We start from the raw sequence: 24,808 nt of genomic DNA on the forward strand, positions 1-24,808 counted from the left end.
CGCCCGTACATTAGGGAGCTTGTCTAGCTCTGAATAGAATGTCTAAAACCATAATTTCCACATTTACTGTTTCTGTTTTTAGAGCAATCTACAAAGTTATAACGAAGTTCATTGTGTTTATGGAAAATTTTAGTATTTCAGGATACAATTTTTGCTCTACTCGTAATTGTAGTTGGAATAATTTTGTAAGCTAGAATCATGTCAGTCCCGTACAAGGAAATGCTGTATTATGAGTGAGGCTAGCTCGCATAAATATGAGAAACAAAGACTCTGATTAAGAGAAAATATTACGTGCGTTGCGCTTGGATCAATTTTTACGTAGAGAGTGCCTTAAAAAGTGTTCAATTTTTCAGAATTTTGACATCATTCCGGATATAATATGTGTTAAGAAACCTGCCAAGGTATGAATGTAACCAAAATGTTCTGTTTTTATAAAATAAGAAACCTCTAGCGCTGAATAGATGTTTCAGTAAAATCAGCCCGCTTATTCTAAGCAACAGAAAAAGTAAAAAAAAAAAAAAAAATTATATTTATATTTTACAAAATAAAATAAGAATTGAACCGTCAAAATCTCTCTTTGATTCCAAAATACCAGATGTAGGGAAAACAATTTGCCGGCCTTCCTTTACAAGCGCCGAGTTTAAAAAAAAAGGGCTAAATAAAGATGTACATGGCCATAAAATTTTATTACTTTATGGCCAGACATGTCAAAACTTGTACGTATTTATTGGTAAGATACAGTGTGCCCAGGGGGGATGAGGAGAGATGGGTGGTTGTGGGAAAATAGGCACCGGTATGGAGTATCTGAGTCGTCAAAAAGGAAGCGGTAAGTAGGTAGCCAGTCACATACCTACTGCAGACAGACAAACACCTAGATATTCCTAGAAATATTGTTCTCTTCAATAAAAGTGACAAAGTTCTGTTTGACGAGATGCAAGTAAAGAAGCGGAGGAGGCATCTTTTAACCCAAAGATGTCATTTCCCAAGGACCCAATAGTTATAACGGTAAATCATTTTAGAAGAAGAAGAAATTAAGAACTTTCACCTGAGGAAGTGAACATGATCTCCGTCTGTTTAAACATTGAGTAAATTCACTTAGTAACCATTTTAATAAAAAATTCTTACGTATTTATTTGTTTTGAATGATTTACTTTCTTGTGCCCTAATTCAGGTCTATAGCTTTCATTTAGGGCATTTTTCTCCCCAGGAAACTTCATTCAAGCGAAGCTCTAAGGTTAGGTTCAAGCCTACCGTATTTCTATAGGAAATCACTGAACGCAGATTCAACTGATCATTGGAGTAACATGCACAAACCTGAAAGCTGTGACGTCACGGTTCCTTCAAAAGAATCGTTTTAAATATCAAACTAGTTATTACGTTCTGATCCGATATATGAAGAGTAGCCTGATCTCTAGAAACACGAAAGTGAGGCTATATAAAACACTGATTCGCCCAGTTTTGACGTACGCCTCTCAGACATGGACTATTCCCAGAGTCGATGAGGACAGGCTCCTGTTCTTTGAAAGAAAAATCCTTCGAAGGATTTTCGGTCCTGTGAAGGAGGAAGATGTGTGGAGAAGGAGTCGAAATAGGGAGCTATATTAACTGTTCGGAGAGGTGGATGTGGTACGTGTGATAAGGTTGGGCGGGACATGTTGCGAAAATGGATGGCGGATCGATTCCCAGAAGATCGCTCGAGATGGAGATAGGCGGAAAGAGAGGAGTTGGCAGACCAAAGATGAGATGGGAGGATGGTGTCATCAGTGACGCAAGAAACCTGTTAAAGGTGAGAAATTGGAAAGCGGCTGCAAATGACCGAGAACTATGGAATAGAGACTTGGGACCCACCAAGGGTTGTAACGCCAATTAGATAGACAGATAGTTATTACGTTAAACCAACTTATCTTTTCAGTACAAATTTTAAGATCAGAATACACTCCTTTTTTTTTCTTCAATTCAAAGATCTTCAAGTATCCGAAGAACATCCTTCTCTTAGCAGCTACTCAAAGATAGGCAACATTAACGTACCAAAAAAGAATGACCACCCTCAAGACGTTTTGGTACCAAAGCGTTTTCTATTTTTCCATCACAATTAAATCATTTAGTGTTTAAATTTAGAATTTTAAATCCTTAATTGTCTGGCGCCAGAATGGCGCTAGCAGATTTTCTCTTCACTAACACCAACACAACAGGGCACACAGTAGTACAAAGTGAAAGGTATCTAGCTAACCCTCATTAACCTAAACTTAGAGTGGTGAAACTTATTTTAGAAGTACTAATAAATATTTGGCCAAATTATCAGTATCTGAAATCTAAAGTCTATTACTACAGCAAGAGACAAAATTAGTATCAATTAAAATTAATAAATATAGATGAATAAATCAAATTAATTTAGAAGAATGTAATAATGTGTATGGCGAATGGGTTGGCGAAAATTCATTGCTGTAAAGGATAGCGCTAATAGCCGTTAGAAATTGGGCAATCAGATTGGTAGTTAAGTTTGTTAAATTATCGCAAGATTTACACAGCTGGTAGTACCAAACAATTCCCTAAAATGGCACATTAGAAAGCCTACTTAGCCCCTCTCTCAGAGTTACCTTTAAAGGAATTATTCTGAGAAAGAAATAAAAGCTAAATATGACATCTCTGATGATAAATGTAAGTCCAAAACCGATTGGGGATACAATAAACTATGCGTGCTACGACGAGTAAATATCAAAGACATTATCCATTACTGCAACCTAACCATATTAAAAAAAAAAAAAATATCTTTGATCCGATTTCGAGATAATTGAAAGAGAAAATCAGAAATACAGGATCGGTTCTTTCAGGCGGTGAATATAGAGGATATATCCGGTGTAAACCCACCTTTGGCAAGTCTAGACGATCGCAACACTTCCATTTTTACACTTATAAGAGAAGGGCAATAAAAATAACCAACTTTGTTCCTAAAGTTAAATTTAAAAAAAAATAATTCTTATAAAAAAGAGAATTCTTCCTTTCAAGGAATCCATATTCTCACTTTCTGTTAATCGGCAAACTTCAATAGAACAGTCTTCACGAGTGGATAAAAGTTTAGAGGCTGAAGAAAGAGATTGATACAGATCTCTTCCAAGCTACTTAGCAGCAAGCCGGGTACAATTCAGTGACCTTGTTCCTTCTCACTTGCATGCATAGCATTTCCTTAAATACTTAGACATGCGTGATGGTTTTTCCTTTTTATATTTATTTAATACGTATTTTAGTCAAAGATTTTCTTTATTTATATTAATATTAACCAGCCACTTAATGCACTTTAATTTAGGATACCTAAACACCTGTGAAATATACCTGGTGGTTGGGTGGAAATGTTGAAATTAATGATTGATTAGATCTTAGTTGCTAGAAGCACTGTTTAATTTTGATACAGTTTTATCTATATCATATCTCAACGACAGATTTTAGTGAAATGAGATCTTTTTATACAATTTATATATCAAGAGATTGTCGCTGAAACAGCTCAAAACCAGTTTGTATTCATGGCAAATGATTAACGATATTTCACTGCTATTTTTTTTCAGTTTATCTATTTAATTGAAGAAGAGGTTTTCAGGGCATGGTTAGTGTAAGTTAAAAATTGAAATTAGCTGGGAACTGAATCATTAAAAATTAAGTTTTGGCTCAGAGGACTTATAAACCGGTCAAAATCAAAATTCTAAAATAAGTCACAAGCGCTAAGTTTTCCCTCACTTAAGATACAAATAAAATGAAGTGTTATACAAATAAATTTATAGCGAACAATTTGAAGAAATCAAGACAAATTTTGTAGACAATTTGATGAGTTTTATAAAGATGATGTTGGAACTTCGTTTTATTATATTATTTTTTTCCTTGTATATAACTATCTAAATGTTTGTGAGTTTTATCTGTAGGGATATAGAGATAAACTGCATCACCGTTGTATTCTCAGAGGAGATAAAGGGTATTATCGATTTTATAGAGATGGGCACACCTATAACTGGGATCGGCAGATATTCCTCTTTCTAATGCGCCCAGTCATCCAAGATTAGGGAGATAAGGAGCACCAACGTCGCGCATCTGGGTGATATACTCCAACGGATGGAGAGAGCAATCTCGGCCGTTAGAATTCTCTAAATACCTTTCTAGAATATAAATTTCATCTCCGATAATACGAGTTTGCAGGTGATTTTTTGGTGTAAGAGAGCAAATCAACTGAACAAAGATTGTCCTATTTTTTTTCAGATTGTCTTGAGTAGGAAACCCCACCATTCCTAACTCTGTCCACTTTATAACAAAGATTAAAGAATTACCGCTCGTATATTTTTTTTTATTTTATTTTTTGTTATCACAGAGTTCTGATAAGATGGTGAACATAATATCTTGGTTCCAGGGATACTGTGTTCATGATCATTATAATTGATTACTGTACAGCGCAATTTAATCAATTGACATTTACAAATTATGGATTATTCAATTGAATTAAAATAAATAAATACATAAATAAACACAAAAACTGCTATGAAATACTTGGAATTTCCCCAAACATGTGAAGAAACATTTCAGAAATAGTTTTCAGATTTCTAGTTTTTATAAATCAGCTGTTCTGTTAAAAAATATACCCTCCATAACTGTAAACTTGAAAGAGAATTTAACCGCTAAATTACGGTACGGTTTCCATGGTGACATTCAAAGGTGTAATACAATTTAAGCTTGCTGCGCCCAATCTTTTAACACAATCGAAATAAACTTTCTGTTATCCTGTTACTTAGAGAGAAGGCTACAAATAAAAACATGATCGCCGAGTGTATAAAGTCGGCGGCACATTTGCGTTCCACAAACGAAAAATTATTCCTGCCAAACTTTTTTTAAAGGAAAGGAATTTAGTTAATATTTAGGACATGTTTATCAGTATTAAAGATGATTATAATGGTAAAATCATTGTGGTTAATATTAAATAGGGTAAAGATGATGACAAAAATATTTTGTGGACGGATATGATGATGTGTATGTTGACAAACTTCTGTCTTGTGGTATACTGGTAAGAGACAGAGAGAGAATGAGGCGACTGAGCGAGAAGGAACGACAGACAGACACACTCAGGTGAATATAGAATTTCATTTATATTACACACAGACACAGACACACACAGCGAGGACTTTTACGCATACAATGGACAAAGAGTGCGCAATGCCAGAAGCGGTTAACATTCTGTTTACCAACAATTTCTATTGTAACCTTTTATGTACCTTCTTCTCTACTGTCCAAACTTAACTTTAATACAATTAACTTGTACTCACAAATACTATACACACACTTGTTGTGGATTGTTTACTTTTTTAGACTTCTATAACATTTTACTGTATTCATTTGCTTTTAATTAAAATAAAACCAAAATGCAAAAAGAATAGCAAAAATTGAATTATAAACATGAAGACCTCTTTATTTGTAGTATTCTTTTCTTTTTTTCCTTAAAATTCAAATAATAATAGCTAAGATATTGTGGTTTGTTTGTATAATTATTGTACATTTTAATGAATCACATATTGTAAGTAAAGATAAAAACATTAGAACTTTAATAAGAATCTGAATGCTTGAACAGTTAATATTTAATTCAAGGACCAACTCGCAAGACTTCCATTTAAATTCTTGAGTGTTTCTTTTTCAAAAACATGGAATTTTTACCTAATTTTAATTTAGTATTGGAAAGAATATTTATAAATAAAGTTACTACAGGTTTTCTATCCTATTTCCTTGCATATTTTATCCTTGACCCATCCTAAGCTTCTCCCCTAAACTGTCATGAAGGTTAAAATGTAAATCTACATAATTGTAATTAATTGTAAATATTTAATAATAAAGTTTATATAACAATTTCTAGATAAAAGTGTCAGTTCCTTAATTTGAGTGGACAACAAAAGCTAAAAAAGATATCGTTCAATGGATTTTACACTTCTGGTCACGTGATTTTCTTGTAAACTCGAGATTTTAGCAAGATATTTTATTTGTAATATTACACAGATGATAATGCAGTAGCAATCGAGAGGATTTGTACATTCTTGTAATGTCTAGACACTTTTTTAAGAATATTCGGAGAAATGAAAAAACATATATATATATATATATAAATAAGAAATGACCACTTCTGCTCAAAACCTTAGAATGGGTAGAAAAACGAAGACCGTGTTTGAGCTTGCTGCAATTTTTCTGCAAAGAAAACTCCCCCGCAAACTATATTTACGAGGGTTGGCTGAAAAGTAATGCACACATGCTTGCCGAGCGCGAACGAAGAGCTTCAAAAAGCGCGCAAGGTGGCATTTGGAAGTCACATTTCCCCTTATTACGTATGCGCAGTTTGAACTCGCTGCGTTCAGCCAGTGTATTGTTAGACGCCGAAGTATGGACACGTTTACTGGTGCTAACTATGTCACTGCGAGATAAACAGCGTGCTGTTATCGGACTTTCTTTTTGAATATTGTGACAGGGGACGAATCATGGGTCCATCATTACGACACCCAGAAAAGAAAAGGCAGAGCACTGAATATCGACATGCGTCTTCAAAAAAAAATTCTTCTGACTGTGTTTTGGGATGCTCATCAAGTTTATGTGACCGATTTTCTGGAACCAGGGGCAACGGTAAATTCTTCTCGGTTCTTACAGACTCTAAGAAACCTCCGACGTCGAGTTTGTCGTGTTAGAGGCAGCTTGGAACCAATAATCTGGCAACATGGCAACGCTCGTCTTCACACCTCGCGCGGCGAAACTGCCAGAGGCTCTGGTAAAACTGAAGTTTCAACCAATTCCACACCCTCCTTATTGTCCGGATCTTGCCCTCTGCGATTTTTATTTGTTTCCTCTACTCAATAGAGACCTCAAGGGTAATCACTACTCCTCAGACGATGAGGTGAAGGCAGCTGTCAAGTCCTGGATTCAAGAAAAGTCAAAAGAATTCTTCAGTGACGGAATGAAAAAACTTGTTTCCCGTTGGGAGAAATGAACTAGCGATAATGGTGTCTACATCGAAAAGTAATACATAATTGTGAAGCTTAAGAATTGCACTTTAATATACTTTCTGTCCGAACTTGATAACTCTTTTCTTTCCTCCTCTCCTAGCATGTGTGCATTACTTTTCAGTCAACCCTCGTATGTTAAGGGCAACTAAACGTGTGGAAAAATTTAAATTATCTAGAAAATTGATCATATAATAAAGAACTTTTTTAATCTTTTTAGTTAATCCACCAAACAAGTTATGTATTTCTGTAAAAATTTAGATATTAAAAGTAAATAAATAGAGAGGAGCCCAGATACGAAGCATCAATTATCTTTCAAGTTTAAAGTTCCAGCAATCACTGTAACGTAATTTCCAGGATATTTTGGTTGATTGCATTTATCTATCTGTCTATACATTTCTCCACCTTTTCTAGATAAGTGATTACAAAACTGTGAGCAAATAAAAGGCCCTGCCTTTTTTTTGAAGTAAATATAAAATGATACGATAGGCAAAGTCAGGTGCTGATAAAAATTTTTAAGCTCGAAAAGAAGATATTAGCGGACAATTCAGGTGAATTGTATTTAAATACAGGTTTTTTTTTTTTTTTAACCGAAGACAAAAGGAGAACGTTTTTTTTACGTTTTACTTTCTTTGGTAATATTCAGTATTCGGGGTGGGGGATAGCTGAATGGTTAGTTCTTGACTTGTCGAGAGGAGATCACAGGTTCCGAGACTGGATGGTCTCTTTTCTCTTTCAGCATAGATTCAAGTTGATTCATGTGTGAATTCTACTACAGTACAACCTCGATTAACCCGGCTGACCTCCGGCTATACCCTTCCCGGAAAACTGAAATCCCGGTTAATCCGAATACACAGTATTACATAGTAATACATTACTGTTTCGTCCCAGAGATCAACTCCTATCTTAGACGGCAATCCTTTTTTTTAATTTTTTACATACATATTTTATTTTTGTTTTTTGATGTTTTTCTTTTGTTGCATCGGAAGACAAAAAATTTTCCTGTCGCCACCGAAAATTAACTTTTGTTTCGGCGCCGATCTGGGTGTTCTTATGATGACTCAACATGATCCCGTAAATCCGAATCCCGGTTAATGGAGGTTGCTCTGTATTTTACCAACTTCGTTCCATTTATAATAATTAAATATGTTGCCAAAATCGTGCATGTGCCTAATGTTGTCCCACAAGAAACAGTTCCAAAAAAAAGGGATAAGATTCAATCCCGAGATTGCTTCACACCAGATTTTGTTGATTTAATTTCATGAACTAATTTTATAATCGAAACCTAGAATCGAAAATATTTAAATTAGTTAATTGTGTTTTAGTTCTAAATTAGAATCGGGACGGCCGTGATAATTGAGGTCAGCCAATAAAATATTGTCAATATAAAAATTGAAGACAATGCTCCTCTTTAAGTAAGGATTTACTGGGCACTCAAAACGATCACAAGGTTCCTTTTGTAACTGTCTCATTTTGGGATATAGACGGAGAGAGAGATGTCCTTGATTAAAGGTAATGACCTAATGAAGGGCACTCCACTCGGCCACCCCTCGGCAATCCCCTCTTCAATGCACAAAGCTAAATACTTGCACTACATTCCCGCCAAAAATGCGTAATAACAATTTATAGGTTTCTGTTTTTACCTTAATATTAGTTATTCCAGTCTAATTACCAAATTAATAGAGAAATCTAACAGCCTTAATTTCATTGCAATTTTGCCCAAACGTGCATATTAAGATGGGTATAGACAAACAGTCCGATCATGTTCAAGACTTTTGAAATTGAATTCTTCTAAAGAATTGTCCGTATCTGAGATCCCCCTGAGACAGAAATAATGGTTTTTAGAAAACTATCTCTCACTATCTCTGCTTGGGTTTACCAAATGTCGCAAAAAATATGAGAAAATCTAAACTTAAATATTTCGATATCCGACCCACTAGAAATGCCGAAGTAGTGTCCCGGAAGTACATAAATCAGGGGAAGACAAATTTCCCTCTACTGTACCGTTTCAGTGGAATGTACGTTCCTAATTCTGTACACTATCAAAATGGGAGTTGATACAATTCTATCTTGAATGAATTTCTAACTTTTTTGAGTCATTTCTCTAAAGTGTTATTTCTAAATAATGTTACAAGGGTTTAGAAGGTAAAGTAAAGTAATGCCTATTTTTTCAGGCGAGCTTTACGTCCAACTACCAAATTAGGTGTCGTGGACGGAGGCGACTAGCTAACTTTACTGTAAATTTATTTTATTAAACAACATTAAATAAAATCCAAGGCCGGGAATCGAACCTAGTACCACCAATACACATTTGTTTCACAGGTCTCGCCTCTAACCGCTCGGCTACTGTGGCGCCTGTTATAAGGGTTTACTGATTTTATAATGTTAACTAAAATTCTATATGTTTCTGGAATTCAATGGGTGAATAAAATCTAAAGCTTGAATATATTGAAAATGGAACTGTATTAAGAGAAAGATTTGGGTTATACCAGATTTTGTGTTTTGGCGCCTTCAAATAAATACAGTCGCGCTGGAAATTCTATTATATTCACTACGATAATAATATAACATTATCAAATTGAATGTAACTACTTAATTTAGATAAACTTGATAGAATTGATTGAAATTGTAATGAACGATTATAAAAGAACATATTTAAAACAATAATTGTGATTAAAAAATTAAACTAAATCGACTAGTCATGATTATTACGTGATTTTTTTGGCAGACATGATCACTTAAAATTGTGGAGCAAACAATCAAGTGATAAAACTACAGAACTGTCTCACATTCTTCTGCAACTAAAATATTTTATTAGCGAATTATTTATTATTAGCTCTATAAATAGTTCGTAGTATAGTACTAATTTATAAAGATGTATTTTCCCTTATAATACAGGTATATAGATCTCTTCAGTAAAGTCCACTCGATATGTTAAGGCTTTTTGTTCCCTTTTATTGTGATCGTGTTTTATTTTCGAAATTGAGGTTCATCGGCTATCTCCGTTTTTGGGACCGAAAAATTGTTTGTGTGAACATTTTTAACTCAAAATCAAAATATCGTGGATAGCTCGAAAAATTTTTGGATACCAATTTCAGGAGAATGATTAGGGAATCCCCGCCAACACACACACAAAAAAGATTTCTTTGCATCATACTAAAATTATTTTCACTCGGTTTTTGTTTGGGATTCCTTTGATGAACCCTGAGCAAAAGGGGATGACCGGCTCCAGAGAAGGGTTTATTCCAATCTACTGGATATCTTATTCTTTGAATCCCTCTAGAGATTACTCTCTGCTCTCTTCTTAGAATATCGCTGGCTAAAATCTGTTACCTTAATCTGCCATTTCTAGTTGATCTCGGGGTTTCAGGGAGGGATGTGAGTTAAGACCAGAGAAGGTTATCCCAATCTTCATTTATTACATTCCTTTTACTTCCCCTGGATGATTTAAGTTCGCAATGCTAAATACCGCCTCACGACTCCTTTTTCTTCCAGACATTAAAATTATAAATGACATCATTATCAGGGTTTCCCTTCGAATAAACAAACAAGAGGTGAAGATGGTGATGATTCACTAGTGAAGAGGATTGGATTGATTTGCAGCCCGCAGTATGACAGACAACAAAATACTTCAGCTCAACATTATAGGCTGTAAAGAATCGCATAGCCACTTAAAATTGAAAAATGTGTAATATATATAAATAATAAATAATTATCAGTTTACCTTTAAAAAAAAAAAAATCAAAAATCTATTCTGCATCAGGTTAACCGATTTCCTGCAAATGATCAGAATTAAATGATGCTCTGTAGAGGGTGGAAGTGTAATTTGTCCTATAGAGGCACTACAGAGGGATACCTAAGATTTAGATTCCCTGAGAACCCTACCAAAAACAACATTTCTTCCGGGCTAAAGTTTAAGTAAAATGGATAAATAGAATACGAAGCTTAAAAACTGAAGAATCTTGAATTAAAGTCTCTCTTCCAGTTTTTAAGATTTCAGTTAAAGCGACAATAATAATAGGAAACTGAATTTAGACATACTGAGGTTTTCAGTTTTGGGTATATTTTATTCCCATACACAAACCTTACGTGAAAAAACAAAAAACATTCTTTTTCGTTTCAGGGAATGTCAAAAAATGAATCTCCGGAGAACCCTTAATTTAAAATTTGGTACACAGAGTAAGAGAAACGTACAAAATTGCTGTATTACAATGAAAAGGTTTGCAGTAGGGTGGTTCAGTAAGATTATTTTTTCTAATAACTACAAGGGTCAGATCAAAGATTGTTTTAATAATTAAAAAACAAAAATCTATAAACGAATCTAACCTGCAATTAATAACCTCTCTTTGAACTTATAGAAGAACGAATCAATTTAATGATAATGAGTAACTTTAAGTAATTGAGTGAAATAAAGTAACCAGAAAAATAAAATAAAATGCTGGCCAACAGCCCAATTACTCAGCACTATTACTAAATAGTATTAAATGGCAGACAAGAAGAGACGAACGCATGGCGATTGCATTGTTTTTATTGTTTTTGTGTTAGTGCATTCGGTTATACCCCCATTTCACTTAGAGAGAGAGAGAGAGAGAGAGAGACAGTTTCCTCTCTCACAAGAAAGAGGTGATGCGCGATGCATTGAACAGGTGCTGATCTCTATGGCCAATTTCTAACGTACAGCGTCGTGTCTTTCGCTTTTTTTTCCCTGTGCATCTTTTGAAGAAGTATCCCTAGTTAGTTACCGCAAAGTGGCCCCCCTTTTATTGAGTGGAATTTTCAATTTTCTGGGAATATAAATTCCAATAGATAAAAATTTGATTAAGAAATAGTTTTGGAAAAGAAGTGGTTTGTGTTTGCTCCCCTATTTTGCAAAAAATCACTTTTCATTCAAATGTTTTTTTTTGGAAAAGTTTATTTTTTTATTTTGGAGAGGGGGATTCAGGGGACTTAAAAACATGTACTTTCGGTGACCACTTAACATCAAAACGTTTGACATAATAGTACGTCACTCAACTAGGAGGAGAACATTTTTCAAACTAACTTCATTAAAAAGAAAGTTTATACTAAATGTTTTTGTACCTCAATAAGATGACGTACTCTATGGAGTGTTCTCAAAATAAATCTCGCTGAAATCGGCCAATAAACAGAAAAATGCAATTTAGACCACTCCCCCACAGAAACCGCCTTCGCTTTCCATGAAAATGAAGGTTTCAATTTTAAAAAGGAAAATCAAAAGGTATATTGGGAATTGATATAAAATCATTGGACATTTTTTTTTTTTTTTTAAAAAAAAGGCAGTAACACAACTGAAAAATCGATACACTGAAATAGCACATCCGGTTGATTTTTAGAATAAAACTAGTGCTAACTAGTCGCTGGTGGCGTCTAAACAGGAAATCAAATTTGAAATTTATTCAATAATAAAATAAAAACAAGCATACCGATGGGCCAATTTAAAAATAATAATAATTTACTCAAGAGTTACTAAATTTAACTCTTGAGTGACTCACGAATTTCTCGTAAAAACTCCAGATTTGAAAAATCAACAAAAGAATAATTATTATCTCAACTCTCCTCAAGAGAGAGAGATAAGAATAGGTGAAAAATGATTTATTTAATAAATTAAAAATAAGGAAACCCTCCAAAATATTTAAAGAATTGTGACAAAAATAAAAAATAGAAAGGTCAAAACAAAAATCAGACGCCATATTAAATAATTTCCCGCCAAAATTCGGGTAAAAAAAAAAATTTGGCGCCAAAAAATCTATATAAATTTTGCAGCTTTTACAGATGGTACAAAACTACTACCAATCAATACTTCGACTTTTTTTTTCTGATTACAAAAAATCAATCAAAAATTAAAAGAAAATTCAAACACTAGTATCTATAAAATAAATACAATAAATAACGAAAAAGTTTAAGGTACAAAGTTGTCCGTTTCCATGGTAATGATCTGTTTTCCTTTAGTACTATGTAAAAAAAAAGGACTAATTTTAGAGACAAAAGCAATAACACGAATGACAAGTGCATTTAGTACTCCAAATTCAACCAGATTATTGACAAAAAAAAATATATATATTTTAATCCATTGATTAAGAAATGATTGGTCAAGAAAATACGAGTTAGAATTATTTGCAATATTTGTCACAGAACAATAAAGGTATTGTGCAAAAAAAATCTAAACGCAGAGATATTAATTACGTAAGCAATAATGATGTTCTATTTTAGTTGCAACGTTCAAAAATTAAACGAATCGAAAAAAAAAAATGAAAAATCAGAAAAAAGATTAGGATGCATTAAATAATAATCATAAATCAATTAGGTACTTACATGAAATTAATAAGTGAAGACGATGAAGCGTGTACAGCTTTACGAAAGATCTTCGATAATGTGTAGGTTGTATGAAACGAGTCAAATTAATGGATACCTCCTACAGTCAGAGATGCAGGGCTACTGGATGACAAGGGATGTCCCTCTATCTGTGCGAAGATATGAGGATGTTGTGCGCATGTGCACCAAAAGACAAGAGAGAAGAAAAACCAACAGAAAGCTGGAGCAGAGAAGTACACGCGCGCCGCTGGTCGGACACATTCAGAGGAGAGAGAAAGAGAGATGTATTTCAGTCCAGGTGGGCAGAAGTGGGGGATCTCTGTAGTTGGTTTAGATGACCACGCCTCCTCAGTCACTAGAGGACTACTCTCCGCTAGAGAACGGTCACAGAGATCATCTTGTAGCCACCACTCCTCTTCGGGCTATCACTATGTCTTCTTTTTTTCTTTTTTCCAACAATAAAAACGATTTTTTTTTCTTTCTTCTGTTTCATCCCAAGTCCATTTACTTTTAACCTTCTTTGTATTAACCAGCCCACCACTCTGTAGAAAATTATCACCCACTCTTGTCTCCTGGTTATAGTAGCTGCCAAACTTCGTGTAACCTCGTTGATTATCGTTAATCATCGTTTTTTTGGTCTTTCTCTTGCTTGTCATCAAATCTCGCATATTGAAATTCATGTCCAACAAATCTGAAAAAAAAAAAAAAAAAATTATTTAATTGACGAGCTTTCATGACAAATTGGTATTGATAGACGGACGCAGAGGTATCATTGAACGAAGAATATAAAGAACCAAACTGTTTATTGATTTTCGGATATTGGTCAAGGTAGAAACAATATGTTACATCCGCACACCTATTTCTGTAAACTTCATACAATTCCATTGGTTGAAAAGCTATTTCTGATTCAAAGAAAACAGTTGAATAGCATGGGCACATAAAATAAGTTACTCTGGATGCCCGGGATGTTGGCGTAGAAGGAAAATTACGGTCAGGCGCCAAATCCTCTCTTAATGGAGGTCTAAATCTTTCGCAGGCTGGGTGTCAGATCTCACCAGGGAATCTAAGAAAGGAATGTCTATAGTACTATGCTCTGGATCAAGCCCTCTCAGGACTGAGCGAGCAAGGAGTTCGTCTGAGCAATTTTAACCAGAAATGATCTCAGTTTGTGTAAAAACTAGGCTCCTGCAGATTCTATGGTAAACTGGGCGGGTCCATTCCTGGATAGGCAGTCTATGCTAAAGTACTACAATTCAAGTTACCAAATGTTGAAGGTGGGCATGCCTTCCCTAGGACTCTTGGGAATCCTGTGGAGCATTGCCTGCCACCACTAGAGAGAGGATCTGTGGAAGAACCCCCTATTTAGTTCTACTGGCGGATGACAGTTATCCATAAAAAAAAGTATCAAGCACCTTATCTAGAACATAATTGGTTGCGTGAGTTGTCACTAGGGAAGACAAATAAAGTAACACCTGAGGAAGTCCACGCCCAACATATTCCTAGAACTGCCCCAAAACGAGTTCTCCGAGAAATGATGTTTAATAAATAATTCCAAGTTTAAAAGAAAGAGGAAATCTCAACAAAGTGATGAATACTATCAACAAAATGGTGTTTCCACTTTTCGATCGCTAAGTCACAGTCTGATCTCCAAGTGGGTTTGAGATATTATTTCTGTTTTCATGGAATTTTGTAAAAACAACTAAAAAAATCACTTTTTCTAACAGGGAAAATTTAATATCTAAGATTTTGTGTGATGGCAACCCCTTACGTTCCTTACACAGTAAAAGAACGTAGAAATGGAATTGAAGCTGATCTATGGCGTCATTAAGTACTCAAAAAATTGTAATTTAACTTAAAAGTCTGTATCTACTTGATGAAAGAAATGAAGGAGAATTAAAGGTTTCTAATAAGCAATCAAACTCCTTCGAATGAAATCATAAAATAATAAAATTATTTAATAAAATGATGAACCCCCCTAAAGAAACAAACGGGTAAAATATCTAGCCAGTGAATAAATGCCAATGAGTTATATATTACAGGTAACCATGGAGACCCATGGTGATGCAGATACAAATACAGAGACGATACAGAGACCCCCCATCACTCTGTCTCCAGGGTGTGTGTGAATACGGGTACCTAAAGAGGTAGTAAATCGATATGATTAGTTAAAGGTTTTCCCCCAATTGCAGGTTCCAGTAATGCTATCGTCAGAATCGAATCTTGATGCGAACGATTGGTCGATTGATTTGGAACAGGTTTTTTTCCCCATAAATTCCAAATACCTCGCCTACTTTATAAATAAATGATAACATAATTTTTGTCTTCAATTCTGGTAAAGTTAGGTGTAATCACTTAAAACAACTTCTTCTTTTTATTTCATTTGCCTAACTGTCCGCTAGGATGTGTGCCTTCATCACTGGATGATATGGGTTCGGAGTAGTGCAACGTGAGAGGAGGATAAACCACACAGAGATGACTGCAATGGCCGCTTGCCATTGCCTTCTTCATTGAGTGTTTATTGTGTAATCATTTCATTTAGTTTATCCGTGACTTTTCTTCTTCTTCTTTTTATTTCATTTGCCTAACTGTCCGCTAGGATGTGTGCCTTCATCACTGGATGATATGGGTTCGGAGTAGTGCAACGTGAGAGGAGGATAAACCACACAGAGATGACTGCAATGGCCGCTTGCCATTGCCTTCTTCATTGAGTGTTTATTGTGTAATCATTTCATTTAGTTTATCCGTGACTTTTCTTCTTCTTCTTTTTTATAATGATTTAAGGCGCGTCATTATCTGAGGATATTGGCGCCCGGAGCTTTTTTCAGAGCACTGCCATGGACTCCGGACAGTGTTCTCTCGTTTCAAGCGACACTTTTCATCATAGAACAGTGAGCTGTAAGAAGCTCCCGTAAGAAGATACAATCTAAGGGCCAGCAGCTGGATTCGAACTCGTGATCTCTGCGTTGGAATTCGCTGTTCGCTGATCACTCGAGCTAATTCTTTTGTACCCTCTTCTAATGCAATTTGTTGTTTTTTTGTTACTTTCTTTGTCTATCACAGGTGGAATTGTGGTGGAATTGTGGTTTAGTGGTGTGGAATACTACGGCAGTAGTATTTACCTTTATTCAGGTCTTTCCCGTGTTATTTCGTTTTTTTAATGCGAAGTCTGTCCAGTATTCCAGTGACTGGACAGTCTGAACAGTTTTGTGTCTATATAAGTCTTTTTCAGGCAACCTCTTCAACAGGATCTTCAACCTGGGTTCCCGCAAGTGATCACTATTTGCTCAGGCAAATTGCAAGTGCATTGGAAATCATCTACACAAGGAATTTTTCATGTAGGTACGGGGGTAGTGGACTGTCTTATTAAAATATTAGATTAATATGATATTTTAGTGAAAATTACAATATTTAATGTAAATTGGATATAAAAAGGCCGTTGATTGTAAAAAATAAAAATCTTGAAATTCGGTAAAAGCCACATGCTTCAAATACACCAATCAAGACGCATCAATTATTGTAAAATATAAAAGTTAATTATTCATAAAATGTATTCTAGAAAATAAATAAAATCAAACCTGATTCGCTACTTCACTATTCATTGTCTTCTTAATATTAAAGATACAGGGAATAATTTTGCGAATTTGAGTAGGAAAAAAAACCTTTTATAAACTATTTTATCTGCTACTTAAGGTTCGTTCAAGAAAACCATGAGCTCCAAGGTTCCTAAATCTGTAAACATGCTGAAGACCCTCCCTGCTCTACAAGATGTAATACATAAGCGAAAGATGTGTACCCATTTTTGTTTAATTTGGCCTTATGGCGAGATACGATGTTTTGTATTGCCTTGACCCTTATTTAATACATGTTCTTATTGGTTTGTCTAGTTTGTGATTTTTAGTATAATTACTTGTAGGTAACCGTTTTTGTAATATTCTCTGTCCTGGTAATATCTATATTCTCCCATAGAAAAAGGGGAGTTACACAAATTGTTGAAAGGATGAAATATTCTATTTCTATGAAGTATTTAAAGTAACAATGTAAGGGGAGTTAGTATGACTAGAAGTTATTATTGTGATAATGCTGGTATCTCTCATGCAAAACCATCACACAGACACACATACGGCCCGATGAGCGCAATGAGCAGTAAAAATACAGATAACATGCACACACACACACACACACTGACCGACACCTGATAACGCTCTTCCCCCACCACTCAGGATTCCTCTTCTTGTATGGCCTCCATCAGTATCAAACTCATTTCAAAGAATACACCGTGAGAACAATACAAAAAAAGTACTACCAACTATAACCCTCTAAATTATATCTATTATCAATTACGTTAAATATACCTATATGCAGATACATAGCAAAGTATGTATAGTTTTCCAGTTACATAACCTGTCTTCTGATGTTTGTTCTGTCAACTTCTTTTTTTTTTGAGAAAAATAAAGATTGTCGTAATCATTTTTTTCTCTATTTACTGAGAAAAGAACCTTATAGTCTGAAAAAAATTGAAGGTCTCAACCACAATATCGCAATAATTTTTATTTTTAATATAACCTTTAGCCTTTCTATAGAGGGAAGGTTTTTTTTCCGGGAGTTTAGAGTCCTTGCGGCCTATAAAACAGGAACAATCCTGAAACCAACATCCCAAAACACTCAAAGAAGCTGCAGTGATATAAGCAACTTATTTGGTTTTAGGGATAACTAAAGCAAGATATAGCTCATTAACAGACAAACTATCTATACAATCTACAATCTAGGAGCACCCCAACCTTGATCTCCTTTAGAAATTCGCTAAGCAGGAACCCTACAGGTTGAAGGTTAGATTTGGAATATATTCTGATGGATCGTGAAAGACAACTGAACGATATAACTACTAGTTTTGAATACAATGCTGAATAGAGTTCAATTTGATCATACCATGGTGGCCATCTTGAAATATTGTACAGATCTGCTCCGAATTTCCATCAAAAAGAAATGCCCAGACTAGTGCAGTCTCGAATATTTTGTGTATTGATATCAAATCCAAAGGGCACCACTCTTTTATTTCATTACAAATCCAAAAAAAAAAACTTGATGGACTTCTTTTTTAACGATTCTGGAGAGGAAGGAATAACAAATTGTAAATCTACAAGATGTTCTTAAGAGTTTTTTTGGATGTCCCTAGCAGACTGGATCCTCACTAACCATTCAAAGACATATTTTTCTTTTATTTAGTATTTTGTGCCCTCTAGTTTTTCAGCATTTTACTGTGGGTCCCCAGAGGGACCATATGGTTGTGTGGTTAGGAACCCTGGTCTGTACTATCTCCTATGTTACCTCACACATACCCACGCGTTCATAAATTAACACAGCAAGATTAGAATGGATAAGAAGAATGATGCCTACAAAGTTCATGTAGTTTAAATAATTAATTTTATATGTTAAAAAGTTTTCTGTTGCGCCATATTTTCCATAGTTTTTTGAGAATTCCTCCGTGGAACTTTTGGTGCAACAATTATCGCACAATTAGTTCAAAAACTTTTATTTTAAAAAAACATTTTCGTGAAAAATTTATTGAAGAAAAACTTTTGGCCTGAGGATGGTTAGCTTAGTGTGTCCACTGGAAAAATCCATTTCCATCCAATAATTATAAACTTATCACCAATTAAATATTGATAAGGATAAAAGAGGAATGGATTATCTCAGTGATTAGCACATGGATTTCCGCGTGGTAAATCGCATCAGATTTTTTTTTTGTTCTTCCTCGAGATTTACCACAACGTCTAGTGATGGAAAGTGTTATCTGTAACTAAAGAACGTTTGCTGCAGGCGCTAATGATCTCAGATGTTTACGCGCCTTAAATAAAAAAAAATAAAACATTAAGGATTAAATAATAACCAAATTCTAGAGACTTTTGCGCACATATGAATTTAAAGAAACTTGTATCACGCAAACTGTGGTAAGAGCCAGTTATGTGAGCTCTTCATCTTGTCGGTATTACATTGAAAACTACACGAGCGGATCTTTTAATGTATGGATTAAATTAAAAACTATCGCTGGTTATCTGTTTTGGTTATTGATTGATTTCTTATAATAACCAGTGAACTACTTATAAGACGCCTCAATTAGGAATGAAAGTATTCTTTAGAGAGCTATAGTGGATGTATATGGTCCCTGAAGAGAACTACTGACTGTATGTGACATGGTTTCACGTAGTAGTAGGTTCGCCAGTTTACAATTATAATTTGGTGACATGAATAAAAAAAAAAATATATATATATATATATCACTGGCCTCACAAAATATCTCTTTTCATGAAGCACTTTCACTTACAGTGTCCACGCCTCTCCTGGTACCGTATATCACGTGCCAATATCTCTCTTGTAATAATCAACCATTCTTTGAACAGATTAAAGAGAAATTTCAACAACAACAAAAAAGATGGTGTAAACACCGCCTTTTGTTAGTATAAATTTTTATTTTTATTCTAGATTTTTGTTTAGCTTTTTTTTTCTTTTTTCTTATAATACGTTAACTGACAATGAGGGAATTGTAACTTAAAGGAGGCATTGGATTACATTGAACATTTTAACCACTTCCTGTACACAAAATCTAAATGGAGTTTAATACCCTATTTATCTATTATTTTAGGCTAATCCTAAACGATATTGCTAAAAGAATAGAACAAATCCATTTCGTCCTTCTAGGCTTATTTTGTCGAGCGTGACTTAGTTATTTTTGTACAGAAAAGAAAACAGAAGACTAAAGAACCTTTTATCACAGGTCATAAAAACAAGAAAAAAAATGGATGCCATTGAAAACAATAGACAGGCTCAAACTTGTCTAAACCAAGAGTTTAACTAGTAGATGAAATTATACAGCTTTGCAGAACCGGTACGTTACACTAAGTTGATACGTACTTTAGAGCCAAGACTGAGCTGTTTCACATAAAATTATAGATTTTGTACGTGTGTGTGTAATGAGTTAATGAGTATGTTGGAGTTTGAGAGAAAGTAGAAAGAATTATTTTTGAGAAAGAACTCAAGAAAGGTAAAAGTCGAGGCAATAAATTTTGTTTTATGGGGTGAGAAATTGGTGCTTCAAATTTGAAATTTTTAACTTCTACTTAATAAAAGGTAATTTAAGTAATGGTACCTATACTTGACAAATATTTGCACTTTAAAAGGGAGCTTATCCCAGCCCTTCACACATTTCTGCAAAGTAATCGATTTGCCCTAGAAAATGTTTCAAATAAAATATCGAAATAAACCTAAACTCGATTACTAAATTTAAAATGATCACAATACTTCCTCAGAGAATCTTAAGAGAATGGTTACACTTCTACTTAAAAGCTCTTGTTCAACATGAAAGCTCTGGTTTTTCTTCTTGAAATTATAGTTACATTTAAAACTTAATTTAATTAGATATGATTTGGTTGGTTACAGTTTGTGACCCTATGGGTTAACAGTTTGCACTCTTAGTCGACAGATAACCGTTTTTTCAATAAGAAATTTCTTTTTGCATAAAAAGTACTTCGGTTAGGAAAGGTTACAAGAAGTAGGTAGAGAGAGAGAGAATGCGGGCCTAAAGGCGGATGTATCTTATCAACTGCCATAATGATCGAGTCTTAAATGCCCACTAACTTCTTCCTGAATGTTACTTATCAGAGAGACCCCCCCTTTCACCAAAAAAGAGGTGAGTTCGGTCTAGAACAACGTTACAATTCCCATGAGGGCTTTCCTCCATATAGTGCGGGTCGATCTATTTTATTGAACCATACCACCTTTAACCTGTTTATATAAAAATAGTGTTTATAGACTTTACAGATAGTATGTAAGGAAGTAGGAAGTTGACCTTTTGTAGCTAAGGAACTGGCGCGGTGACAGGGTGGCCAGAGGTGGTCTGATGTTAACGGCGGCAGAACAGGAAAAACAGGGGTGCAATGTCGTCTCCTTGGAGGGGAGGCAGCAGGCCTTTTGCACCAAATAGCTCGCTTGGCCAATGGCCCCGCACTCAAGGGACATTTCTTAAATTTTAATTGACGTTAAAATATAGTTCAAGGAACGTAGTTGGGGAAAATTTAAAAGAACTCTATTTCCACAAATTTGTTTTATCACTTGAAACAAAAACATTTTAGACATTTACAAGAAAAACTATTTTTCCCAATTAATAATTAAAATGGATAACCTTTTAAATAACATTGCTAAATTATGTTTTGTCCTCAATTACGACAAAAGTTTAAATTTGAACATTCATTACAGGCATTTGTAATGAAGAATTTAAAAATATCTCATTCCATATTTGTACAAAATTTAAGTACGTCATACTCACCAATAAAAAATGTAAAAAGTATATTTTTATTTTAATTGACCTCTGGTTTGTCCAATTAACTTCTAGTAAACTGCGTTTTTATCCAATTAACAAACATCTCGCATCCTTCAAGATTCTGTTTAATATGAGATATTATGGGTAATACGATGTGTGGAGGTTACACTCTGTTGTGGTAACAATTGGATAGCAGACTGTGGCCGCCGCTGCCTTCTCGAATAAGGCTTGATAATGTGGCAAAAAAATTTATTGTGGTTAAGTTGTTTTAAGGGTTCTAAAATTAATTGTAGAGAGGTTATAACATTACGCCTGTCATCAACAATTCCAGTGATTTTGTTATTTTCTTTGTACATGATCTAATGATTGAGGTATGCGCGAAATATTTAGGCTGTACATCAGTTTCTATTATCCAAATTCCATTCAGAAATTTCATCATTTTTTTGTACCCAAAGCTAGGAAGTCAGTCCAGTATACGTGACTATGTGAATCGTTAGATTCAACCTTCGACATTAAGCTGATCTGCTTATTGTTGCCCGTCTGTTTATAATGTATTATCCACGCCACTTATTACTGATGAGGGCTCATATCTTTCTCTAAATAATTTGGCCGTTACATAGAAGCACTATTTCAAGACCAATTTCCAGCAATTCACTTAATTTATTTTTCAAGACTTTTGCTCTTTGAGGAAGTGGAATTGTTCTAGTCTTCTTTTTTCAAGATCTTGGTGTACTTCTGAGAATATCCCGTTCTAATTTCTTCCAACAACTCGTAACATTTTTACTAATACACAACATTAGAAAGTACGAAAAACATATCGACAGCTAAGGAAACGAAACAAATATTTCTGGTTTCAATTTGGATTCTATGGAAATCAAGAATTATTTTAGAATCTCCATCTTGAATAAATGGGAACAAGAGATGCTTAACTTAAGAAACACCATTGGATTAAAATTTCCAATCTTAGACCATCCACAGAAGACAGAACATCCACAAATCCAAAAATCAACTGAAATTTAAGGATTATCACCACCTTAGTTTAACTTATTTGATCCTAGATATTTTTCACATAATAGGGACAATGAAAAGTTAATATTAAGGAAAGGATAAGTTTTTGATAAAAACTTATTAACTTGACAAAAACCGTGAAGGGAATTTGAAAGAGGACTACAAATAGAATTCAAGATTTAATCCAAGTATTGAAAATGTGGGTAACTCCGTAAGCTTGTCTGGCCCCCTCCCAATATTTCTCTATAATTAATTTACAATCTTGTATTTTACCCAAAAGAAATCCTTTCATATCCTAGACAAAAAGTAAAGTCACAATGCAAGTCGGTCCCAAAAAAAATTACCTGCGATTTAAGATTGTCTTTATTTGTCTTCTTAATGTTTATAACCTTTCTATATAAATGAAACCTTTTATACTACTTTTTAAAGTTTACTGATTCCTCCATTCTTTATGTCTTAGCAAATCCTTTATTCATTTCAAGCTTTTATTTAAATTAAACTACTATTTTTAAAGTAAGTATGTCCAATTTTCTTTTAAGTTGTAAATTGTTGTTATAAACCGAATGTGGCATTGAATGCAATACCAAACCCGTTTTATTTCACTTATCCTTCGCAGGAATCAGCATTCTTGCAAACTCAACTTGTGAACTCAAAAATATTTGAGGTAAAATTTGAATTTATTAAATGCTTAATATTTCTTTTACCAATTTCAGTTATTAGAAATACGTTGTGAGTATTAAGCTAATCAAAATACGTAAAACCTAACCATATCGACTGAACTTAGTGACCCCTATAGTGCCCTATATAATTTGCATACTGGACCGGACACATTGATGCTCCTCCCTTTACAACGAGTCAATGTCATGACCTGGGAAGTTCACCATCCCTTATCCATTGAACCAGCACACAAAAGAAGATTAAAAATACCTGTAGGGATAGTAATAGAAAAGGATCGCTGGAAAAAAAAAAGTATAACACTAAAAGGGACGACCTTCCTAGATGACCCTTGGACTGACTGGCCCAGAACTACCTTCAACCTGTTCGTGTCCTTCAGTTTGGTGTAACGTCCCTTCTATTCTTAGTCTCTTTCTATCAGCCAGACCAATTTTTATTTTTCGTAAACTGGTGGAGGGGGTCTAGAAATTATTTAACAATCAAATTTTAAACTAAATAATAATCAGGGCGTGGCCTATTTTCAACAATCAACAACCAATAGCAGACTGGAATGTTTGTGAACAGAAAATAAATTAGAACTCCAAAAAAATTGTTACTCCAAAATGAAGGGATTAAATATATATATATTTGACCAATCAAATTAAAAAAATACGTGGAAAAATACGTTACTTTAGTATAAATAATAAAATAACGGTCATTTGATTTAGTTCTTGTGCATTGAATGTATATAAAATATAAATTGTACGTTATTCGTAACAATGTACTACAGGAGCTACATGCTGTTAGCTGTCCACTGAATTCCCTGTGTCAGTGGCTAAGCAAAGTCTGTCGAAATAAAGGTTGCGTGACCCTTTTCCTTTTTCTGGACTTTGTCGCTAAACCAAGGGATCGCTTCTTCTTGCTTTCAAGTTGGGGGTCTCCAACAGTCCCGAACAGTCCAGTCCTCTCACCAAGCACGTTCCTGTCCTGTCTCCACTGAGTGCAAGGCATTCCACGTCTTCTTATTCTGCTTACCGAACGCACACTCTATTCGGGAACACACTCCATAGAATTTTAGCATCATTTTAACCAGGTTTCTGATCCTTAGATGAGTTTTTCTTTAATTATACTTCTGAAGATCCCTTTCTTGTTTAGAACAGAGTGGCTTCGATTCCAGACGAGAGGATGAAGTGTCCTTTTGGCTTTTCTTGCATGAACCTTCACTTCTCATTCCTGTCTATTAATGAGCTCAAGTTCTTGAGACATCCTTCACATTAGGCTTCGTTCACATCCAAATCGTGTATATATATATATATATCGCTATGGTTTTCGGATACTCAAGCCTCATTTCCCTTGACCATCTTCTCTCGTTATTGTCATAAATATACTGTAATTCTTTCTTAAGACCTTTGATGGTTACAGCGAAATATGGTAGAGGATCAACAAATCTTGTCCTTCATCGTACGTTTATACTAAGAAGCACTAAGAAGGAGCT

The 24,808-nt window shown here is 34.5% G+C and overlaps 1 protein-coding gene across 3 annotated transcripts in view; it reads right to left on the minus strand.

Annotated features, from left to right (window-relative positions):
- The window catches only part of peb (zinc finger protein pebbled), a 166,281-nt gene that overhangs the window by 42,208 nt on the left and 99,265 nt on the right, over positions 1-24,808 (minus strand). For all 3 annotated transcript variants that reach the window (XM_074131009.1, XM_074131011.1, XM_074131010.1), the window contains one exon: positions 13,338-14,028. The gene's annotated coding sequence lies outside the window, so the exon portion shown is untranslated. The remainder of the gene's footprint in view (positions 1-13,337; positions 14,029-24,808) is intronic.

This window comes from Rhodnius prolixus, unplaced genomic scaffold (assembly GCF_049639745.1).
Source record: "Rhodnius prolixus isolate KJV_2025 unplaced genomic scaffold, Rpr scaffold_4, whole genome shotgun sequence".
Classification (NCBI taxonomy): Eukaryota; Metazoa; Arthropoda; class Insecta; order Hemiptera; family Reduviidae; genus Rhodnius; species Rhodnius prolixus.